The 25,612-nt window shown below is 38.6% G+C and overlaps 1 protein-coding gene across 3 annotated transcripts in view; it reads left to right on the top strand.

Moving 5' to 3' along the window:
- The window catches only part of LOC149793224 (uncharacterized), a 113,285-nt gene that overhangs the window by 37,401 nt on the left and 50,272 nt on the right, over positions 1–25,612 (top strand). Inside the window, exon 1 of one of the 3 annotated variants that reach the window (XM_089967192.1) lies at positions 21,570–21,747. The exons of the other annotated variants lie outside the window; for them this stretch is intronic. The gene's annotated coding sequence lies outside the window, so the exon portion shown is untranslated. Of the gene's footprint in view, positions 1–21,569; positions 21,748–25,612 lie in introns of those variants that run through there. 3 annotated transcript variants of the gene reach the window in all.

Genomic DNA, 25,612 nt, shown 5'->3' on the forward strand with positions numbered 1-25,612 from the left:
GGTTCCCGTTCGAGGAGAATTTCAGGGAGGGATTGGAAAGCAGGTAACCGATGCAACTGCTCAATAAAATGGTCCACAATTGTTTGTCTCCTGGTTGCAAACTCAAATTGGCAATGGCTGCCCCGATGACACAATACACCACGAAGATTTGGCAGAAAAAGACGATTTGCGTTTTAGGCACACGTTCTCCACATCACACCCACAAAGGTTGTTTTTGTAAATCTTGCAGAGAAGAACTAGGTGAAGGAGTGGTCGACGTAGCTGCGTCTGTGTGAAAGGGCATGATGGTCACTTCTTTTTATTGTCGATGACTTGCGAAGCGTCGATCCAAGAATCAAAACTGGGTGGATATCCTTTCCAACGTACTTTGACTTCTTTGACACGTCGTTTGCCCACTTTACGGGTTCTGCGTTCGAGAATGCTTTCGATGTCGTACACGTCGTCTCCTTTTTTGGTGACACGTTGTAACTCGGGTAAGTAAAACGTTCCTTTGAGCACTTCTCCGTTCATGTCTTCCAATTTATAGACGGCAGGATACGGCCATACACTCGTCCAGTGACACGAAACAATTCGGTCGTCCAGTTAGGTAAGTAGCCTTTGTCGAAAGTGCGTTTGGTTTTGCCAATGCGTACGCAATCTCCTACGGCCAACACTCCACTTTTCTTGGGGACAGCCCTCGTCGGGGACGTACCAAACAGGCGCTCAAACACCAACACTTCGTTCTCGGGAGTCACTTCTTGCGGGGCACGTCCGATGCTTCGATGGTAAGATTGGTTGTACGCTTGCACCAGGTGCGGTAAGATGTCGATGTACTTCAGAGTGTGGTGATGCGTAAAATATTTCCACATCCGTTCTTTCAAAGTGCGTTGAAAACGTTCCACGATGCTGGCTTTGGTTTCTGGATTCTCGGTGGTAAAAAAATGAATGTCACGTTTCTTTAATTCTTTTTGGAAAGCTTGATTCAGAAATTCGGTGTCCTTTTGCCATCGAAGAGGGTGACGACCACTTTGTTTCAACACTCGTTGCAGGGCTCGCAATAACTAGCTGCTCGATTTGGAAGTCAAGGGTACGACCCAGGCAAATTTGGAAAAGACGTCGATGACACAAAACAAATATTTGTAGCCACGATTGTAGCTGGCCAAATGAGAGACATCGGCTAAATTGGCTTGCCGTTGATGATCGATGCCTTCCACTAGGGTGCGACTTCTGGAAAACTTGCGTCGAATGGGTTTGTGTAAAGTGTAGGTAGCTTGTTCTTGTAACCATCGTTGCACTTGAGGTAAACGGAGACTTTCAGTCGCATTTTGGCAGCACGATACAATTTTTGAACTCCTGCGTAACCTGCAGGATGCGAGGGATCGTAGTAAATGCTGGCTAACACTTTTTCTATTTTGTGTTTATGTGTTAATAAGGCACCCACACTTGGAAGATGCTACTCTTTTTCTCTTGGGGTACTTTCTTGGATTGCAATGCTTTGCGTGTGCGACCAGCAATAGGTGTCGCAGAGGAGGATGTCGGAGCAGGGGATATCGGTTCTTGTTTCACTTCTGTCTTCACTTCTGTCTTCACCTTCTTTTTCTCTTGTGATGAAGAAGGGGTGGTCATCATCTTTTTAATCCATCTAATTCTGGAGGGAGGTGGTGTTGTTAACTTGCGTACTTTTTCTGGTGGAGTTTGAAACCCTTCTTCTTCTTCTTCTTTTTCTGTCTTGGTCACTGGTAGTGGTGGTGGTACTGGTGATGGTGCTGGACTTTTCATCAAGGTCTTAAAATCTTTCAGAGTGGGTAGAGCTGTTTCGTCTAAAGCTTTCTGGTGAAAGAGTTGAAGTCGTTGCAAGAGTTGACCGTACTTTTGCGATTGTTCTGTTTCGGACAAATCTTGGCGATCCATCAAGGACTGCAATTCGTGCTGTAACTGGGACATTTCGCTCAAATGGGGATTAGGAGGTAAATGAGGGGTGTGTTGTTCTTGCCAACGATGGTATTCCATCCATCGTTTGTAAGGCACTAAAGCTAGTTTTCGTCCTTCCATGGGGTTGTCAAGAGTCGATTCTGAGATCTTGGGGCTTCAGAGGGCTTTTTTATCTTGCTCCCATCAGTCCTCCCAACATGGTTCCCAAGACTCCTTTCAACAATGGGCCTAACAAGAGGGGTAAAATTCCTCCACGTTGGACTAACATCTTCTTTTGACGAAGGGGAATTTTCTTTTGAACCATTTGGCGAAGAACGTTACGATGTTTGCCTAAGCATTGTTTCTGGTGTTTGGACAAAGGGATCGTACGTTTCAACACGTTCAAACAACATTCGCACACGGTATCGATGACCTCTTTGGAAGCTGATTGAATGAGTTTTTTTCGTAGGGGTGGAGAAGCTTTGGACAGGACAGATAACATGTCCCCATGTCTGACTAAACGTGGTGGCAGTCCTTTCCTTTTCTTTCCTTGGTGTTGTTTAGAAGAGGGATGTTTTCTGGAGGGTGACATCTTCAGGAGCACCAAAACACTGATACCCTACTTGGTCACACACCTTTTTTATACTGGAACGCGTCGCCACTGATTGTCTTTACGTCGTATCAACTTGAGGACAGGCATGACACGTCGTGCAGGGGTACGTAACGGACTAAATCGAGCCAGTTCTTGCTTGGACAAATCCAGTAAACTTTGTAACATGCCCGATCTTTCTTGGACTTTGATTTTGGGAGAAGGTACTTTGTGAGCAGCGGCCACTGCCACTAAATTGGAGGGTCCTGCCACTGGGGAAGTTCTTGGGGTGATCAACAGAGAAGTCCTTGGTAAATGAGGGGTGCGTTGTTCTTGCCAACGATGGTATTCCATCCATCGTTTGTAAGGCACTAAAGCTAGTTTTCGTCCTTCTATGGGGTTGTCAAGGGTCGATTCTGAGATCTTGGGACTTCAGAGGGCTTTTTTATCTTGCTCCCATCAGTCCTCCCAACATGATTCCCAAGACTCCTTTCAACAATGGGCCTAACAAGAGGGGTAAAATTCCTCCACGTTGGACTAACATCTTCTTTTTTTGACGAAGGGGAATTTTCTTTTGAACCATTTGGCGAAGAATGTTACGATGTTTGCCTAAGCATTGGTTCTTGGACTTTGATTTTGGGAGAAGGTACTTTGTGAGCAGCGGCCACTGCCACTAAATTGGAGGGTCCTGCCACTGGGGAAGTTCTTGGGGTCATCAACGGAGAAGTTCTTGGAGTGATCAACGTCTCCAAGTACTCTTCAGTTCTTGGTGTCATCAACGGGGAAGTGGATGAACTTGAGGCTGCCGGAGACGCAGTCACCGGCGTGGCAGGTCGTGGTTTGCGAGTGTAAGGTTGCGTCCTGGCCGCAGTGCCTTTATTGCGACTAGTTTTCTTCTGTGGACTTTTCTGTTTCTGGGGACTTTTTCTCTGTTTCTTTTTCTGGGGGCTTCTTTTCTTTTTCCGGGGTGGTGTCTGGTAAGAGGAGGGTCCCGCCAATGGAGAAGTTTTCCTTGGGGATCTGGTCTTTTTCTTCTTCTTGGAGCTTCGTTTGACTTTTTTCTTGGAGAACTTTGGGGGCATTAGGATCCCATCTTAAGAGAGAGCGAATGATGACCCCTCCTCGAGTACCGCTCCCTCCAGGTTTCAAAATGATTTGATTTTTGGTTTGAGTGCCGATGCTGAGATCGGCCAGTTGGGTCAAAGCGACTTTGTTTCGATCAAAAAGGTGTTTGGTTTGATGAGGAATCTGAATGATCCCTTGTAGTAATTGACGTGCTGTCACCGTGAACCATCGTAAGACTTCTTTGAGGCTAGCTTCTAAGACACGAGCTCGTGTTTGTGGATTTTTTTCTCGGCTGATGCCATACAAGGCACGAATCAATTTGACGGGAAGATGCGACTGAAGGGACGTCATGTTGACGTTGTGTGAGACAAGTGGGTACGAAATTGCAAATCATCCGGGGTCGTAGGTTTCAAATCGACGAGTAAATAGGCGTGTGGAGTTTGAGTGGCATCGTCGTACGCCTGAGTCAGCCAAGGCGTTCCTAACTGTTTGGCTAAGACTTGCACTTGCGATATATCTCGAGGGCTTTTAAACAAGACCACGTAATGCGCATTGAGACTGATGGTGCGATGGGCTTTACTTTGTTGAAACAAATTTTGAGTGATGTAAACGACACTGGCATTATGATGATGCCCTTTGCACGTGAACCACAGTTTAATTTCTTCTTCGTCTTCTCCTAACATGTCGTCGAAAAAAACCAAATGGGTTTGACAGGAGTCAGAGACGATGCCGTCGTCTTCTTTAGGAATGCCTTCCACAAACACGATGGAATCGCCTTGACTTTCTCGCAAGAGGCTGTACGCCGATTGCCACTCTTTGTAACACCACACGATGCGCTGAGGTGGTCGATCGATCAAATGATGTTTATGTTTGATCAAGCGTTTGACGAATTCGGTTTTGCCTGAACCGCTAGGTCCAGCAATGAGCATGTTAAAGGGATGGCGAAGATACAAAGCCTCCCAACAGGCACGATCTAAGTGTTCGTCGATGACTTTGAGAGTAGAGGAAGAGGGAGCAGAGACAGCAGAGGTAGCCATAGTGTTAGGAATGTCACTTGTGACACGAAAACAGACAAGACAAGAGTTTATATACTTTTTTCTGGACACGTTTATTGAATGTTTTAAACATGAACACGAAAGACAAAAATGCATAAAAGCCAAAGGCTTAAGTACAACGATAAAAGTCACATGATAACCATCAACGTGGAATAGAGACAAGTGTCTGTACAACATGTTTTGGGTAATGTTCTGACCAGTTCTATAGGGGGGTAAGGTCACACAAGTGTCCTCCCGAAAGGGTCTTTCAGGCATGTCCACGACAGTCCTGTCCTGGGTGACGGGTTCTTCTGGCACTGTCACTAACACAGGTTGAAAAGTAACTTTTTTCCTTGAACAACTCTCGTGCATGCTGGGCCTCTTCTTGGATCCAAGCCTCAAAACCCCCTTTTTTTCCAGTCACGGACATCTGTCCAATGGGGGTGTAAGTCACAAGCTACACACACATCGTCATACACGTCTTCGGTAGCTAAAAGTTGACGAATCTTTTTTTCCCGTAGAGGTCGAGAAGTATCCAGCCGAAAACGCAAGGCTTTGAGCAAAAGGAGTCTTTCGTGACCATTTAAGGCCATTGGGGTGGTAAGTACTGTTCGTAAAGAGTCCACAAGGAATCGGCTGGTAAACGAAATCCCAGAAAACAAGTCACTAAGACACACACCACTTGTCGACCCAAATTGAATGGATACAGTTCTTGTAATAATCGATGGTAATGATCCACGGTTTGAATATGGTAATTGAGTTCCTTCCACGGAATCTGTTCATCTGTTCAATTACATGTGACATAAGCCGTGGCATAGATTCCTGATTTTATAGTCTCTTTATTTCGGAAGCAATAAAGGTACTTTCTAACTAGACATCTTCGTTCTCCAGTAGGGAATCTAAATCTTGCATACTGTAACCGAAACGTCAGAGTTTGTCTAGATGTTTCGTCTTCCGCTAAGCAGATTCCACGTAAAATATGTTGGTAATCCTTTAACTCATCTTCCTCAATACGTTGCACTAGGTGAATCTCGAAGTAACCAAAATTACGAACGTTTAGTTCATTCACTAACTGAAAGTGTTCAACAAGGTCTGACCACTGAAACAATTTCTGACGAATCAGTCCTCTTATACCATTCAGGTACCAGTGGTTAAAGATCTGGTGACGTAACGGATGCAACTGTACTTTACGTTTCACTTGTATTTTGACCAGCTCTCGGTAAATGCGTTCTCTCAACTCCACAGGCAAAGCACGAATGTTCTCTTGTAAAGAATCCATGAATAGGTCAGTCCGTACAATTCACAATCTTCTCCTAGAGCAAACCTAATCCACATAGTGAGTAATTTCTGACCACTGCCATTCAGGGTAACGTCCAAGAATGTCATTGAACTCTTTTGATGTAAACGGTCTAGAGTAATACAATAGGACGAATGCACACTTGACCCAGAGAAATCTAACACACTGGTTGACTTTTTTCACTTTCCTCTTATGAATTTCTCGGCACAAAAGTTCTACAGTCACCCATTGAGATTTCACTCTGGCAAACCCCTGCCAAACTTCCTTGCAAATCTTCTCTTGTAGTTCTTTAGGTAATGATTCAATATCGTTTTTGAAATGAAGTTTAAATACCGGTCTCGGTGATGTCCAACATTTGATTCCTAGCCAATCTGGTTTCTTCTTCGTCAACGACATGGTTTGTTACTTCAATGTCTCGGTCCCACTAAGGGTAAGTAATGACAATTCGGTGACCAACGAGCATGTTCTAGGTAGGCCGAATCTTGCGGTTCCCAGTGGTGAAGTGACACACCGCAACTGAAGCACTTGACTTTATCTCCTTCGCCCAAGTAGAAAAATCCGGCTCTGGCTAATTCTTCGGGGGTCGGTCCTCCCAGATACTTAGGCCATTTTCCTTTGAACGATTGAAGACGATTTTCAAAGTCGAAGTATTCCGACAAATGCACAGGAAACGAATATTCGTCTTTCACAGGTTCGTTTCTATAAAGGTTGGGTGACATGGACAGGAGTTTGCTCAAGGCTGGATGACATCCGTAGGGGGGTAGACGTGAAAGTGAACATCCACCTTTAAAATGAAGCCCAGTAAAGTGTCCAAGAGGATGCGTTCGCATCCCTCAGGTTTGACACGCACAGCATCACTTTCCATGATAGGGGCAGTGAGAACAAAGTTCCCATGATGCTTTACGGCATCGCTAAGTTCACAGCGTACAGCATCGTTCCCATCGCAAGGCTCACAATCGCATTTCACTTCAGAAGCCCCACACTTAAAGTGTACCTGTCTGAACTTGTTTTGTGTTTCTCTGAAAGCATTCATCTTGTTCGCTTGGACTTGGTAGTCACAATGAACTATCGATCTTGCCTAGGGTTCCTTTTTATATACAGACCAATACCGACGTGTCCATACGGTAAGGTGAAATGATTGGGAAGTCGCACACGCTTCTGGTACACGATTTGATAGACTTTTTCCAAGGGTCGACTGACGATGTGGTGAGTGGGTAAACGTACAATCTTGTTGGGTTGATAGGTGGTCACTTTAAAGTGTTCGTCCTCTCCAGATTGCAAGGCTTCTTTCAATACCCTAAAGTTGACCACACGACTGGTAATTCAGAGTCAATCCTTTCACTTTACACTTCGTGTGCACTTCTCCTTGTGGGTCCCGGTATTCGTAGCCGTAATTTTTTGGACCGCCACTGACGAAACTTAGAATCTTGTCGTCGGGATGCTCGTCAGTCCAGGCTCCTAAACGGTCTCCTTCGATGTTAGGGTGTTGCTGACCAGGTCGATCGATGTAGATGCAACTGTCCGTGTCAAAGTACAGGACGCGTTCCCCTAACAGTTCCAAAGCTTCGTACAATTTTAAACGAGCATGAGCTGTCACATAAGTCGCAATGATGACATTTCCAAAAGGGTTGTCTTGTACAAAGTCCAGATTTTCTTCGTAATTGACTAAGATCAAATCCTCGCGAACGATGTCCACGTGTTTCATGAATTTGGTTTTGTTGTTAATCATCTGGAAGTAGCGGGAAGGTTCTGTCAAATACTCCGTCTTGGGTAAACACGGACGTTGTGCCATTTTACCCCACAAGCAATTTAACATCACTTTGGCAAACGATCGCCTGCCTTCGTTTTTCTCGATGTGATCTAAAGAGATGCCTTCTTGTGCCCGGTATTTCTCTTTGAATTTTATTTGGTCTTCGGGAGTGTGACACCAGGAAGGAGAGCCACTGGCTTCTTGCTTCAGTTCCAAAAAGGCATCCACGTAGTCGGCGAAAATGCCTTTCTGAGTGGGGTCACCCTTGTGATATTGTTGTGTCTTGGGAAAGTGACAAATTTCGTACACTTCTAACAGTTGGTATCCCATGTCCAGAGCTTTGAACAATTCTACGCTGACCCAGGTTCGCTTCAAAGCCCGTTCTTCCTGGGTGTGCTGACAAGGCTGATCTTGGTTGCACGTTTCGGCACAAGTACGGCACAAAGGAAACATGAGTTTGCCTTGGCAATGGTGAGGTAAGACGGGATGGTACAAGTCCTTGGAAGGCAAAGCTTTGCACTTGATCAAGCCTTCGTATTGTCGAATGTTTTTCAGGTCGATGTTTTCCGTGAACAATTGTGGGTGCCCTGCAGGAAAGCGGCAATATTTGCACACGTAGGGATACAGCAAACACACGTCCAAGTATTTGATTTCTTCTCCTTTCTCTTCGTCGGCTTGGTACAGCAAACAGGGGCATTGGTCCTTCCTCCGTACAAACTATCCCTCGGGTTCAGGGGGTCCATGAACTGGTAACTTTCCACGAGGCGTTTAAATTCGGGATCAGTTTTTTCAAACGGTGATCGTATTCGTGTTCCCACATTTCCACCACTTGGTATCCTTCCTGTTCTAACTTTAGGCGTCGCTGACAAGTGGCCTGGTACAAGTCTTCCATGGTTCGTTGTAAAAACTGATTTTTAGTGTCACGGTCAGGGTAACAGACAGGACATCCGTGAAACAAGTAACCGTTAAATTCGTACACGATCTTGGGGTTTTCTAAGTCCCAGCCATCGACCGAATGCGTTCCAATGGTCTTTTCGCCCCCTCCGTTGCGGGCATGCTGAATCTATTTGTCTTCCTTGTCGCTCAAGTAATGTAACCAGCGTAGGGCTTTGACGTTTGACATAGTTGGTCGTTTGAGGACTGATGACAGCCACGATGTTTTCAGGCATGAATCGTTGCCGGTACACTAAGGAACACGCTTTGTCAATGGTGCAAGCTTCTTTCAAAGGATCGACCCCTTCGTGTTCCATGAACAGTTCTCGAAATTTTCCACAGCAACGTCGTAAAATGTCCACGTCGGAACGACAATACTTTAATATTTCTTCCTGAAAGTCGAAAGGGTCCGAGGCGTGAGCCTGGTACCAAGCGTAGAAAGCTTCTCGTTGTTCGGTACGCATGTTGTCAGGGTCGTAATAGTGAGCCTCAGGTAAATGGGGTAGAACGGCGTGTTGATTGGCTTCCGTATTGAAAAAGTGTGGAAAGTACCCTTTAGCCATTTCTGTCATTCCAAACGTTTTAGGCATTCGACACAAAGGCATGGCTAAGTAACTCATCGAATCTTTAAACTGCACTTGTCCCACTTGCATGAAAATGATTTTGGCTCCGTTCAAAGTGACTTTAGGACGTTCGGTGCCTTGTTCCGTATAGTGTCTCAAAAGAAACTGTCCATCGTATCTGGAGAAATTGTGAGCCATCACTGTGGCATGACGATGACAATCTCCGTAACGTTAGATGTCCTCTTGGCTCCACGTCTTGTCAATGGGGTCTAAGACCCATTGGGCGAAATCGGCTAGCGTGTTCGCTCCCCGAAAGATTTTTTCACGCCCTCCGGGAATCTTGCTGCAGTGAGGGCAATGACTGAAGATAGGTTCCTGAAAGCACTTCTCGCACGCTCGATGAGCCACGCAGAAATTAGGAATGTGAATGCCGGTCTCTTGCATGCATTCGAAATCAAAAAAGATGAAATTGCCTTTCTTCTTGTGTCCATGCTCTTTCTCTGGTTGGGGTTGATATTTTTGCACGTAGCATTGGTGTTCCAAGTCCACGATGCGGTGACAAATGTGACATTTTTTCTTTCCTGAACATACGTGTGCCTTGGCATTATTGGTACGTATGCCTTGTCCACACGCATGGCACAATCTCAGGAGCTGACAAGCACATTTCTGCTGTGAACCTTGCGTCTTCAGATGTTGTTGGTAACAGGCAGGGCTGACAAACGTGCGCAGACAAGCAGGACAATGCAATGGTTTTTGCCCTTCGCTCAGACAGGGTGGAGAGGCCAAACATCCTGAGCATTTCGATCCGCAGTGTTTGTGTTGCTCTCGATTTTTATAGCCATAGTCACATTTCTCACAGTAATAACCGTATCTCAGGAACGCAGTGATACTGGTAATGGTATCGAAATGGTCATCGTGATGATAAAGGTGAATGTATTTTCCGTCCTTAAAGTCTTTCCCTCGAAACAACAGAGGTCCGCGGACTTCTTGAGGTGCTCTTTCAAGGGGTAGAATGGAGCTAGAACATCTTGCAATTTTTGCATTTCAGGAATGCCGCAGGGTGTGTCTTTGGACAGGCCAGCTTGTTGTAACAGGAGTTCTGCTTCACTTCGTTGTTTGGCTCGGTCCGATTGTCGAATGTTCTCCCAGGCTCTTTTCCATTCTGTCGTGTCGTTCTTGTTGGCATAGGTTCGTCCCACCACGATGGCTCGGGCTAAACACATCTGGTCTTGAGAATTGTGAATTTGGACGAGACTCTTTTTGGTGCTGCGAAGGTCGTTCACCAATAACACCTTACTGCGTTGTCCGGTCCCTTGAGGAGGAGAGACGTGGGTCATGTCGAGTGTGGCTTTTCCATCGGTGATGTCAAACTGGTCATTAGATTGTTGCACGTGTTGAATCTTGTCCATGACTTTGGATGGGGTCAATTTTGCAGGGGTGCTAAACTCGATTTAAACAGGGGATTTCAAACCGTCGTGTTGTGTGGAGAGTATCAAGCGATCTTCTTCTTTGGGTTGACATTGTCGCTTGAGTGTGGTGAGCAAAGAATCCCACACCCGGCGATGAACCCTTCTGCTTTCTCTAACGGTACTTCGGACTTGAAATCTTTAAACTTCACCGTGTATTTGTAAGCCGTGGTTCTAAATTTTCTAGAGGAGCACTTTTCTGTCTCTCGAATGGAATCGTACTTTTCAGGGTTAACTAAGGGTGGTGAACTTTGTTTAGAGGGTTTGGATTCTGGTTCACTCATGTCCTCTTCAAAATCACTGGCATGAATTTGTGCCAAGACTTCAGCCCTGGTACGAGGCGATAGATCACGTTTCTGCCTCTTACTTTCTTCTTCTTTCTTCTCAAATGAATTGGATCGTTTCATCTTGAGTGAAAAACGTCAAATGACTAAAATTTAAACAGCACGGATTAATTTATAGTCATGGCAGACCAGCGTATATAAAAGTGTGTGTGCCTTGTCCTTTCACTATTCATTTCACTCTCTAACCGAGCACAACGATGGAAGAGACTAGCCAAATCGAACGTTTCATCAGAGCTTTGCGAAGGGTCATTAGAAAATTTTCTTCAGACCAGCCTTCAGACTACTCTCCTTCTTTTCGAGATAAAAGTGAAGATACTTGCTATATCTGTCAGAAGAAAGGGCATTGGTCTTCAGAGTGTCCAGACCGTCAAAAAAGAAAAACAGGTGTTAAAAGAGACAAAAGTCAAGATGCCTGTTATTATTGTCAAGAAAAAGGACATTGGTCTCCAGATTGCACAAAAAAGAAACAAGAGGAGTCCGATGAAGAGAGAGATTCTTCAGAGGAAGAAGAAGAGGACGAAGATAGCAGACAGGTGAAGAAAAAGAAACAGGAGAAGAAAAGAAGAAGGGAAGAAAGTGAGGAGGAAGAGGAGGAAAAGACTGTCACGGTGAAGAAATTTAAAAAAACAGAGAGACTAAACAGTGAGACAGAAGAAGTGAATGTACTTTTTAAAGTGCTCTGTTGTGAATTGTGAATTGGATTGTAACTATTGATAAAAGAATAAATTAGGTAAAAGAAGGGTAAGTGTCTTTGAGTTTTGATTTTTAAATAAGAAGCTACACTCACGCACTCATATACACGTGCTATATGGGTAAAATGTTGTTGTTTTTTTTTATAAAGTTATTGGCAATTGAAAGTCTATCTTTTTTCGAGAGACGTGGGTGGCCTGAAAAGAGCCTTTGGGTTTTGGTGTAGGGGTGAGTTTAATCAATCAACTTTAACTGTCTTAAGCCTTTGCCACGGCCGAGGCCTACTTCTGATGATGAGGATTTGGTTGAAATCACTAAGGGTGGTACGGTAGGCTTAGTCACAGGGTTGGCGTGTTTAGCTCGGGAAGGTCGTATTCTCTTCGGTCGTGATAAAGAAGTCTGATACATTTGTTTCAGACTTCTTAACTCCGCTAAAATGTCTAACAGTACCGTGGCCGTTTGACTTTCACCCTCTTGTTTATTTACTGCTTCTTCTTCTTGTTTTTTTCTTACCTCTTCTTTCTGTTGTTGCTGTAGGAGAAAAGCTTGCTCTGCTTCCTTTTGTCGCTGTATAAATTTCTCCAATTCTTCTTTCTGTCTCTGTCTAAAATTCTCCACGTGCGGTAATGAAGAAAGAGACGAAGGTTCCGGAACAAATTCTTGCGAGGTAAGAAAATCCACAAAATCACAATTTACCTCTTCTGAAAGTAAGTCCGGGTTCCCTTGTGTAGTCTCCACTGCTGGTGCACCCCAATGGATCGTTTTCTGAGTTTCCGTCATGTTGAATATAGTCGCATGGATTGACAGCGCACAGGCGCTAGCGAATCTATAGAGACCACGTGACGTCACAGACTGTTCTCTTCGGATTGGATGCGAGCTGACTGAATTTTGTAACGCGTGTTTGGATTGGTCAATGAACTCAATCCGTTTCAATCCTTCCTCTACCTATAAATAAGCGCAGTTCACTGCATTGATTTACCTGTTCTCGTCGCCTCAGCATGTGGACTGACGTTGAATCTTCCACCCTTGTGTCAACAATGATGTTCAGGACAGACATACCCATGTACTGCTTCTCCATAAGATGTTTTAAATATTGGTCTGTCTCAGTCCTTTAATAATAATAATAATAATAATAATAATAATAATAATAATAATAATAATAATAATAATAATAATTATAATTATAATAAATAAATAAATAAATAAATAAATAAGTAAATAAATAAAGAAATGATAACAACAATACTGACTTTATCTAAAGAGGGTAAATCAATTTGTGAAATTCACTAATCTCCCTTTAGGCCAGCTGCAACCCATCCACCCCTATATATATATATATATATATATATATATATATATATATATATATATATATATATATATATATATATACAGATACACACACATATATATAGTCAGCATAGTTTAGTTAAATTTATATCACTTTCTCAAGGAAACGTTTCATCTGTTTGGTTTTAGACATCCAGTAGTGTACTAGAAATATTGGAAATGGAAGAAACTGGGAGCATCCATATTTTACAAATACGTATTTATTTACTTAAATCCTAGTCTCTTTACACTTCTGGAAATAGATGTATTTGTAACTGTTATGTATATTTGTTTTCATTGTTTGTTTGTTAGTTTAATATTTTATATTTCATTACTTGCTACTGTAATGTAACATTGTATGCTGGACTTGTCCAAAATTAAGTTCATTTCTGCTTGACCTGATTGATTTTTTAAAAATTATTTTGATTTTATGTAAACAACTGATAATAGCCTCTATTCTCTCTGTGTATGATCTTAATATCAGGATTTTTATTCAGGTAAACATGAAGGATTAAATATGTTGATTTGGGTCAGGGCTTTGGAACTTTCTAAGTGAATTGCACACGTTATTATGTTATAAATAAACAAGGCTCATTAGATGATTCTAGATGGTTTGTATTCCATTAGGCAATGTATTTTGTTTAGAAAATGGCAATTGTGACCCGAGGTAAAAAGTAGAGAACTATAAAATCTTGTGACTGAGAATTTGTTCATTCGTGCTTTAACATCTAGCACCTTCAAGTTGTATCATGTTGTGACCAGTTTGGACTGAATTTTATTTTTTTCAAATTATTGAATTCAAGTGATTATTTTCTCTTAAAATACAAAAGTGCTCTGATAAAATTCTTTGATAAAGACATTCACTGGAATTTATTGTGAATTCAAACCTGGAATTATATTTCTGTGATTCAACAAAAGACTGTTGACACATTACCACTTTAATAGATATAACAGAGACGTCATCGCCGTTAGTTTTGGATTTCTTCGGTACTTGTACTGAATTTTATTCGGGACATTTAATTGCTATGACTTGTGTCTGGTCTAATTCTTGGATCATTTTGGGATGTGATACTCAAATCCGTAAGTTCTTTTTCCTCATTTTCATTTTGTATTCTAGGAACTGGATTGTTTGGTAAATTTTACAACGCTTGCTGTCCTTCACTCTTTTCTGTTACTTATTTTAAGAGAATGGACTCGTAACAGAAAATTGTGCGCTCGTCCTTGGGATACGAAATTTGATAAAATATTTCAGAAAACATTGTTTTTGAAATTTAAATTACCCTAGTTTCGGAATTTTAAAAACCCCAAGTATTTTATTTCACAATTTAGAAGTCTTTAGTGTAATCAATAGGCATTTTACAATGTAGTCTAAAGTGGAGATCTTTATTTCAAATCATACACAGGAGTAGTTAGACCCCTTGATAAAAGAAGAATTGCTCCAGCTTGCTAGAAAATATGATCTTTCTGAGGCTAAAGCTTTTTTAATGAAGCAAGTAATAAAAAATATGTTGCTCTAATATTTGGTGAAAAAGAATGTTTTAGATAAAAGTGCTTTGGATTTTAGTAGTAAGTATCAGACTCTAACATACACATAAAGGAATTAAAATTAAAGTACAAGATGAAATTAGAGTTAAGAAAGCTTTAAGTTCAGAAAGAGACAGAGGAGAAACAAATGCAAATGCAATTAGTTAAAGAGGAAAGAGAGAGGTGTACGCAATTGGAGAAAGAGGAGAAACAAATGCAGTTTGATACGGAGGAAAGAGAGATAAAATTGCAATTGAAGAAAGAGGAGAGAGACACAGATACAGTTATATAAAGAAGAAAAACAAATGCAATTGAAGAAAGAGGAGAGAGAGAGACAAATGCAAATGCAAATGCAAAAAGAAAAAGAAGAAACAGAATTTCAATTTAGATTAAAAGAATTAGAGCTGTCATGTTAAAAGAACATCCCCATTTTACATACAAATGCAAGTTTTGATATTACTAAGAACATTAGGTTAGTGCTCCCTTTTAGAAAAAAGAGGTAGACAATTATTTTCCTCATCTTGAAAAAAAATGCTGAAAATTCGAAATGGCCAAGAGAGCATTGGACTCTGTTATTACAGAGCGCACTTTTTGGCAAAGCCCGCGACATTTATGGTTCCCTGTCAGTACAGCAAAGTCCTGACTATGATCTGGTTAAGGAATGCATCTTAAAGGGTTATGTGTTAGTCCCTGAAGCTTACCGACAAAAATGCAGGAACTATAAAAAAGCTGGACAAACTCATGTAGAATTTGCAAGATAGGTGGGGCTTAGCCACGAAAGTTGATCAAGATTACGAAAATTGACAACTTGTATTACTTGAAGAGTTCAAGAATTGCATTCAAAGTGACGTTAAGACTTATCTTGATCAGCATGAGGATGAAACTTTAGAAAATGCTGCTAGTACTGCTGATGAGTATTCCTTAGCTCATAAAATTTCTTTTGTTAGTAAGTCTTCCACTCAGCAGTCTTCTGTTAAAAAGTGTTTCAACCTAATACGAGCCCTTCCAAAGCTCAATCTGGCACAACTTTTAGAAATCAAGTTTCTGATAAGATTGACCAGGAGTCCTTATCTCTTCCTACGTGTACCTATTTCAGGAAGAAAGGACGCGTTATTTCTGATTGCAACAAATTGAAAAATAAACAACAGAATCAAGAAAGATCTATTCCAAATGCTCTTAATTCTAAGAGGTCGAGGTCACAGTCTTGTATTGAAAGCAATACATTTGTTGGGTCTCATAAACCCCAGTCTGATTTTATTATGAAAAATTATGAACAATTCATGTCTAAGTGTTCTATATCATTAATAGGTGATTTTGCCTTTTACTGTGAAGTCTTCGTCTAATGAGAGTGTCCTTATTCAGACAGTAAAGTACGGGTTTGTTAATGTTCCTCTCCATTGTCTAAATTTGTCATCAGACTTAGTCTCAGGACCGTGACAGTTGGAACAGTGTAGTCTTTACCCATTTTAGGGCGTTCATATATTACTAGGCAATGACCTAGCTGAAGATAAGGTTGCGGTTAACCCACTTGTAACTGACAAGCCTTATTGGGATCAGAAAGTAGATCCTATTAAAAAATAAATCCTTGATTTATACTCAGCTTGTGCAGTTATTAGAGATATGACAAAGAAAACGCTTGAGAATGGTGTTGATAAGGAAAGTATTTCTTGAGCTGGAACATGTATTGGTCAGGCTTTTGATGAGGTCACTTTTACTTCTCGTTTGGATCAATCAAAGCGTATTTATCACAGTGATCCTATTGTAACTATTCATTCTCTTTATTCCGATCAGGGTTACAAACGACAATCACTTGCCGTCGAACAGGAAAAAGATCCTGAGATCTCCTTGCCGTCGAACAGGAAAAAGATCCTGAGATCTCCTGTGTGTTTCAAAAGGCCATTAGTGAAATTGAAGCCACATAAGTACCTGTTTGTTAAATGGGATTCTTATGAGAAACTGGAGACCACCCGAGGTACCTGCTGGTGACTAGTTGTCAGTGAACTATCAAATTACAGTTCAAAAATCGTACAGACAGGAAATTCTTAGTCTGGACCATGAATAGCCATTGACTGGTCATTTAGGGATTTAAAAGACGTATGACAAGATCCTTAATCACTTCAATTCGCCAAAACTTAAAAAGTGATATATGTAATTACTGCTGATCTTGTCACACTTAGCAAATGATAGGAAAACCCGATCATAAGATACCCAAGGCTCATCTGCAACCTATTTCTTCATTTGACGAACCATTTAACAGAATAATGGTAGACTGTGTCGGTCCCTTACCTAAGACCAAGTCAGGTAACCGATACTTGTTGAACATAATGTGTGTGTCAGCGTGATTTCCAGATGCAATTCTTTTGAATAATATTAAAACTAAAACAAAAGTAAAATCTTTGAGAAAGTTTTCTTTTTACTCAATTTGGCCTTCCCAAATCTGTCCAACCTGATCAAGGGTCAAATTTTATGTCTTATGTACGAGTTAGGCATCCACCAATTCCAGCCTTGTGACTATCATCATGAGAGCCATGGGGCTTTAGAAAGATTTCATCAGACTTTGAAAAATTGATTCGGTCATATTGTTTTGATACGGATAAAGATTGGGATAAAAGCATTCGTTTACTATTGTTTGCTGTTAGGGAATCAGTTCAAGAACCTTTAGGATTCAGTCCCTTGGAACTAGGTTTTGGACATACTGTGCGTGGACCACTGAAGTCGTTGAAAGAGAAACTTCTTTCTAATGAAGATGCCGAAATTAATCTTCTCGATTATGTTTCCAATTTTAAGTGTAAGTTGTCAAAGGCTTGTGAGATTGCAAGAACTAATCTGCACTCTATTCAGTCCAAAATGAAATTAATGCATAATAAAAATGCAAAGGAAAATAGTTTTCAGCCTGGTGATAGAGTTCTGGGTCTTTTGCCCGTACCACAAAATCCTCTTCAGGCCAAGTATTATGGTCTTTACACAGTTGAAAAGAAAGTAAATGATCTAAATAATATCATAAATACTCCTGGGAGACAAAAACAAAAAAACAAACTTTGCCATATAAATATGTTAAAATAATATGTTGAGAGAAAGCCAGGTTAATCATGCAATTAATTTAGTTGTACCTGTTCCACACACTGAGGATTTAAGCGATGCAATGCAATCGAACTCTGTTGATTTTGGAGTAACAAATCTTCGAAATTCAGAAATTATGAATAATCTGGACCAGAAACGTTCACATTTGGAGCAAAAAGAAAGAATGAACTAAAACAGTTATTACTTGAATATGAGCACTTATTTCCAGATGTTCCAACAAGAACAAATAAAATCTGCCATGACGTTGGAATTGTAAATTCCACACCAATGAAGCAACACCCGTACAGGAAGAACCCTCTCATACAGGAATGCTTGAAAAATGAAATTAAATGTTTACTGGAGAATGATTTCATAGAACCGAGCAAAAGTGACTGGAGTTTACCATGTATACTTGTTCTTAAACCAGATAATACTTTCCGCATGTGTACTGATTATAGAATGGTGAATAGTGTGACTAAAACAGATTCATTTTCATTACCAAGAATCGATGACTGCATTGATAAAATCGGAAATGCCAAGTATGTCACCAAATTTGATCTTCTGAAATGATTTTGGCCAAATTGTACTGACGGAAAGGGCAAATCAAATTTCGGTATTCGTGACTCCAGATGGACTTTATCAACATAATATGATGCTAATTGGGATCACCAGATACTTTTCAACGTTTAGTGAACATGATTACATCTGGTATAGATAATTGTGATGCTTACATCGACGATGTCATCATCTACAACGACACCTGGAAAGATCATTTAGGAACAATTCGGAAATTCTTTGACAGACTCACTGATGTAAATTTGACAATTAATTTATCTAAACGTGAGTTTTTCTGTGCTTGTGTAACATTTCTAAGACATATCGATGGACATGGACAAGTTAAACATATAGATGCTAAGGTCAAGGCTATCTCTGAATTCCCTGTGTCTATCAGTAAAAAACATCTGATACGAGATTTGGGTATGGCTGCATGCTATCGGAAATTTTGTTCCAATTTTTGCATAAATTTTAAACCCCTGACAAATGTATTGAGCAAGAAAACCAAGGTTCATTGGACTAAAAAATATCAGGAGGCTTTTGATAATTTAAAAGTCATACTTAATAGTGTACTAGTTCTTAGAGCTCCAAATTGCAGTCAATCGTTTAACCTGATTGTTGATGCACGTGATGTTGGGGTTGAAGCAGTATTGATTCAAGAAGATACAAGTTGTGTAGATCATCCAGTGTGGTATTTTTCAAAGAAATTAAATAAGTACCAGAGACATTATTCCACAATCAAGAAGGAATGATTTGGCTTTGATATTTACATTACAACATCTTGAAGTTTACATTAGTGCAGCTCCTTCTTGGATTATTGTGTTCAGTGATCACAACTCCCTTACTTTCATCGGCAAGATGAACAATAAAAATCAGATATTATTAAGGTAGAGTTTGTTGTTGCAGGAATATAATATTGACCTCAGGCAAATCAAGGGATCAGACAGTTTAATAGCAGATGCACTTTCAACTGGATAGAAGTATATTGTTTCATCTATACTTTGTGTCATTCATAAGATTTCATCTTAAGCTTTTTTAAAATACATTTATATCTGAATTATAGTAAAAAGAAAGCTTTATTGTATAAATCTAGTTTAAATGTTTTTTATTTCATTAAATGTCACTGTAATGTAACATTGTATGCTGGACTTGACTTTGTCCGAAATTGAGTTCATTTCTGCTTGACCTGACTGGCTTTTTAAGTTTTGTTATTATATTCATTTTATGTAAACAACTAATAATAGCCTCATTGTTCTCTGTGTGTATCAATTAAATATCAGAAATTTTATTCAGGTAAACTAGAAGGAATAAATATGTTGATTTGAGTCAGTGCTTTGGAACTTTCTAAGTGAATTGTACACGTTATTGTGTTATAAATAAACAAGGCTCATTAGATTATTCTAGAAGGTTATATTCCATTGGGCAATGTTTGTTTTCTTTTTATAGAAAATGCTAATTGTGACCTGGGGTCAAGTAGATAACTATGAAATCTTGTGATTGTGAGAATATCTTCATTCGTGCTTCAACATCTAGCACCTTCAAGTTGTATTATATTGTGACCAGTTTGGGTTGAATTTTATTTTCTTCAAATTATTGAATTAAAGTGATTATTTTCTCTTAAAATACAAAAGTGCTCAGATTTAATTCTTGGATAAATACATTCACTGGAATTTATAGTGAATCCAAACCTGGAATTATATTTCTGTGATTCAACAAAAGACTCTTGACACATCAGCACTTTAATAGCTATAACAGACACGTCATCGCCTTCAGTTTTGGATCTCTTCGGTACTTGTACTGAGTTTTATTCTGGACTTTAAATTACTATGACTTGTATCTGATCTAATTATTGGATCATTTTGGGATTTAAATCGCAATACCGTAAATTCTTTCTTCTCATTTTGACTTTGCTTTCTATGGAAATAAATTGTTGAATTTTACAATGGTTGTTATCTTTCACTCTTTTTTGTTACTTATTGTTAGAGATAGACTCGTAACAGTAACGTCAGTGTCCATTCGTCTCTGTATCACTAGCAAAATGCGAAGAGACATTAGCGTTTGCTCACAATAAAGATAATAGACAGTTCTCTCCACCAGAACCAGATCAAATTCTTCCAGCTTCCGTTTTTTGAAATCATTAATCAGTGTAAAATGTTTTATTTTTCAAAAGATGTAATTTTCTGTTTGGGCAATTTGAGTTACGTAACGTGCTTTAGGATACTTAAAGGGAGTCAGAGATTGCAGCGATAATGCTCGAAAGCACATTCGTCGTGGTGCTCTGAATGCCTAAACCACTATGCCACTGTAGCTCCAGGTTATATCAAATAAATATTTAGAACTAGGTTTCATTGTCATAAAAAAATAGTTATACATCCCAGATGTAATTTTGATAGTGACACCATGCATACTGTTTTTTTTTTTTTTGACTTGGCCTTGCACTTCCCTTTTGATACATTCCATTAGCTTACCTCTCCTAAATACCTAACTTTAGTTACTTTATAACATGACACTGTGTTAATTCATCCATCCGTCAGTAATGGCTTGTTTCAACTTAATGTTAACCCAAGATAATTATGTGCTCAAACAGCAGATACAATTCAGATGCATCAACACATTGATGTTACAAAAACACGCGACAAAATTTGAAAATATCATAATCATGTATGTGTATTGGTTTTGAAAAATATATTTTTATTAAGCTCGAACTGAAGCTTACTTCATCAAAATCTTTATTGACATGGATGAGCAGTACATATCAATGAGGTCATACTGCATCTGACTGGACAGTATTGGACTCTATTTAAAGTTTTAATGTTGTTTTTTTGGATATTAAGATTAAATGGAATTGGTATATCAAGCAAACATTTGTATGACTTATTGGCAAATTTGATAATGAAATAAATCACAGTATTGATGAGTTCTGGTCAGACAACGGCTTCCAAAAGTATGTAAGTTAGGAGGATGAGATCATGTATAGTTGACCTCTTATTTTAAAAATAAAGCATCCCACAAAGCAATTGTTGATTTTCCCCATTAACTATTTCGGATACCCTCTTCATAGAATTTGCTCTGACTTGTACATTAGTTTCCATTTTCTTTCATTCTCAAAGAAAATGAGCGTTTTCATAACAACATTTTTTACCTAAAAATGGTGGAAAATCATGTTAATTTTCTTTAACTCATAGTACTCTCACAAATGATTATTTAGACTTATGATGCGATATTATGTAATATATGTTATTTGTTTCGACTTATCAATACTTTCACTTTTTATTGCAACGAACACTTGACATCATGCAACAAAACGCAATGGATTTGGGGTGGTGTGTATAAATATAGACATGTATGAAGTGTACTACAATTCATATACCTGTACTCGCCATATTTTGTGAACAGATGAGGTTGATTGTTTACAAACAATATTGTAAATTTATAAACCTACACTAAATCAAAATGTTACAGTATATTAAATTCTGTTTCAGTTCCTTTCTACATTATATGAATTCAAAGCGAATGGCACTCTACTAGCAAAAAATAGTGCTTTGAAAATCACGGATGACCATGTTGGACATCAAATCTGAGGACTTTTCTTTTACAGCGAATTAATTGTGGACACGCAATAGAAAACTTTTGTAATGGATGGTGGACAGGCAATAAGGTATTTAAGGAGTGTTTCTGAAAATTTGGAAGAAATCCGTTACTACATTATTAACACGGAAAATGCATTGTTGTCATGTCAGAAAACTTTGTTTAGTCTGCATGTTAATTGCCCTTTTCTCGATCTAGCCCTTCTAACTTTGTTCAGTTCAAGAATATTTAAATTATACATTGTCTATTAAGTTTTAAGTTTCATAAATTATTCATAAACTACATTTAATAAATATTTGTATTTAAAAAATTATGTTGTATAAACATGTTTTCTAAATTTAAATTTCGTATCTAGTATATAATAAGTAATGTTAAATATATAATTATTAATTATATATAATTATTAATTATATACACATATATATTTGCAAGTCTGGCGTTTGTCAGTTACACATTTTCAATTAACTTCTTTAAATAATTACATGTCAGTATGATATATATATATATATATATATATATATATATATATATATATATATATATATATATATATATATATATATATATATCTTTCACTTTTATTTGTTCCCTCAATAGATGTAGAGAATAGTTTATATGAACAGTTGCAATTCATAATGTCCATTTTAGCCATTGTACTCTCTCTCTGTTAGAGCCAATCATTCTTACTTGACCGTAACACGTTTAGTTATTCCCCGCCAAGACGAGGTATTTTTCCCTTACGTATTGCAAGGATTTTGTTCATTCCCAGTTCATAAGACATATTGCCGGACTTACGCAAGTGTGTTACATTTAACAATAGAAAAAAATGTATAGTATGCCACTGTGTTACTTTTTTAAATATATGAACAACGTACAAATGGACAATATTGTTATAAAACATCTGGTACATAATTCTACAATTTGCAAGTAAAATAGGAGGCACATTTTTAATCTTCCATGTATTTTAAAGAATTATGCTTTACCATGCTTAAAGAAGAAATTCAATTTCTTATTGAACTATACTTTATAAATAAAGGCAGCCGTTTGTAATAATGGACTAGGTAATTAAAACAAAGCGGATTTTTGACTGATGTAATGTTATTTTGGGCACTTAAATATGTACATGCTATAAAAATATATGGATTGAAATAAATAAATAAATAAATAAATAGATAAAGAAATAATTCACATTTTGAACAATCACAAGCAATACAATTAGGTTAGATTATTCAAAATACGTTTAAAAATGTGTTTAATATAATATTTAGAACTTGTGAAATAGATCAGCAGGAATTATTATTATTATTATTATCCACAGTTACTTACTGTGCATTTCTTTATATTCAGATGTTGATTACATTCATTGTTAGGTAATATATTTTATTGTATTTTGTGTGGACATTTGAAGGCACATAAGAATCTAGAGTAAATATAACTATAATAGACTAAGAAGTAGATGTTTGTTCACCTGTAGTACGCAGCGGTTTTCATAAGGCTCAGCGCTGCATACAAAGGGACACAACTCCAAGATGAACATTGCGGAATAAATGTACACAGAGGAATAATTTCATGAATAATTTTATGCATGTATGGGATGAATAATGTTGCGTTGTATGTCAATAATAATTATGGCGAAATCATGTGTGCGCGAAACTAATTCGGTAATTTCATCTACATTTCTAGACGCTGACGTGAACATTCACCGAACCAGGTACTGGAATATTTTTCGCAATTCTATCTGGAACGAAATATAATGGTTCAAATGGCTATCTTTACATAAGAAATGAACTCGTGGAAGATTGAAGACTGCGTTGAGTTGTCATTAAGATAGGGCCAATTCATCAACATCTGGCTCAGCAATGTATCGGTGTTCAACACACTTCAGAGCAAATGATCTCTGTCTATATCGGAAATGTACCACTGAACAGCATACATGCCACATTTTCTTAAGGGCTGTTGGTAATACGAATTGGTTTAATGGGTGGGTGGTGTGGTATAGTCAAATATTACGTATAGAACGTACTGAGTTTAAAGTATACATTGTCATTTAAATGTTCAGGTACAATCTGATTTGCGCAACATGTTTTGAGCTAAAATAAGAGACGGATATTGTATTTAACGCGCAATAGATCAAGGCATTGATATAGTATTGAGCTATAACATTATAATTATTGTGTTGTATGAGGACTAATCAAGATGCAAGGTGCGTTACATTTTCATATGCATTGTTCCCTGCATATAATTCGCATTGCAGAAATCACGATGCCAAGCAATAGGGGCTGCAATATTCTTCTTCTTTCAGTCACCCGGCCCCGTGACTGACAGTCCTATTGCACTCATACATGTAACCTAATGACTATCAAACTTTCCATATTCAAAGTACAGTTATAATCGGTACTGATGATAGCAAAAAGAATTGCAAAACTTTTCTGAAATAAAAATATAAAATGACTTATTTGCTTGTTTACTTTTTACTTTTGTTCATCACATCTTTTACAGCATGTACTTCTGTGAATAATATCCGCCAAAGTTTATATGGTCGATCAGCGTTAGTCTCTCATTTTTAATATCCATCTAAAGAGAATTAAAAATACATGACGTTAGCTGCTTATCCTAAGTAAACCTTACATGCATGCATATATGGGCTGTGTATTGCATTTAATTGCAAGTATGAAGACTATTCTAATTGAAATACGCATTTCCGATAGCGTGTAAGAAAGCTTCCCGGAAAACAAGGGCGTGAATCAAATTAAGAAACAGACAAACTTTAATAAAATACATGGAGAATGCTGTTGCTGTCTTCGTCATAAAATGCTGCTTATGGCCAGTACAGACCTTCATACCATTTTGTAGGAACTACTGTCCAGGTTGTTCAGGGCTGACTAGAATCCATTTTATTTGCAATCAATATGTGCAGAAAAAAGTATTTTTTAAAATCCACTTCTCCTTGCCACTAAATGGATTATTCATAAGCGTCGGTGGCATTTCATTGTCACTACATACAGACTCCATGTTGCTGTACACTGCATCCAAATCTGTGGACAAACGGGCAGGGAGTTGTGTTTATTTTAAAGTATTCTTTCACACACTCACTGCCAAATGCAGTTTATGCTTAGCCACACAACGAAATTTATTTACTTCTATTGCCTGTTGTATTGGTCTTTATGTGCTGCTCAGCCGCACAATACAAATTGATCACATGCTTTCTTTACTTTATGTTTTAACCATTTTAAAATCTCCAGAGCGTTTTTGGTTGCAGATAGTATTTAATTTGTTTTTAGATTCATTGACCGGTCGGTGGAGATTGCTTCTAAAAAGATAAACACACAAACATACAAAAGGCAAGTGTCAAAAATATGCTTGTGGCTTTTAAATCGTACGTATATGCGTCTGAACTACCGTCACTTCTTTACTAGCAGCTAACGGCGTGTATTAGCATACTACAAGGTTTGACAACAACGTTCAAATCAACCTAATTAGAATGATCATTTATAACATAAATAACTCTTTGTATAAAACATGCGCGAGATACATTCCCGATGCTGCTTCTAAAAGGTGCAATGCAAACAGTTGAAATGCAAAGAAAAAGTTACATGCATACGTGATTCACAAATTCTAAAGTATTGCTCCTCCAATTACACTGAAAGGTCAGCACTTGATATGATCTTAAAGAGAATTGACAATCATAATGTAATAATCAAAATGCTTATGTAGAAAGCCAGAAAGTGGAATATACATTGTTTCATCTTTGGGTGCAATTAAAAATTCCAAGTTCGACAGTAAAATTTACTATAAACGAAATAAGGGTAAATATAGATAGAAAAATAAATGTAAATCCAAAAATGAAACTGAAAGACTTTATGAGACAGACGATGATTGGTAATTATCTAATCGAACAAACTCTGCGTATTATATTGAAGTTGGGACTCCAAGAA

Source organism: Sinohyriopsis cumingii, chromosome 8, assembly GCF_028554795.1.
Source record: "Sinohyriopsis cumingii isolate HCF-2022 chromosome 8, ASM2855479v2, whole genome shotgun sequence".
Lineage (NCBI taxonomy): Eukaryota > Metazoa > Mollusca > Bivalvia > Unionida > Unionidae > Sinohyriopsis > Sinohyriopsis cumingii.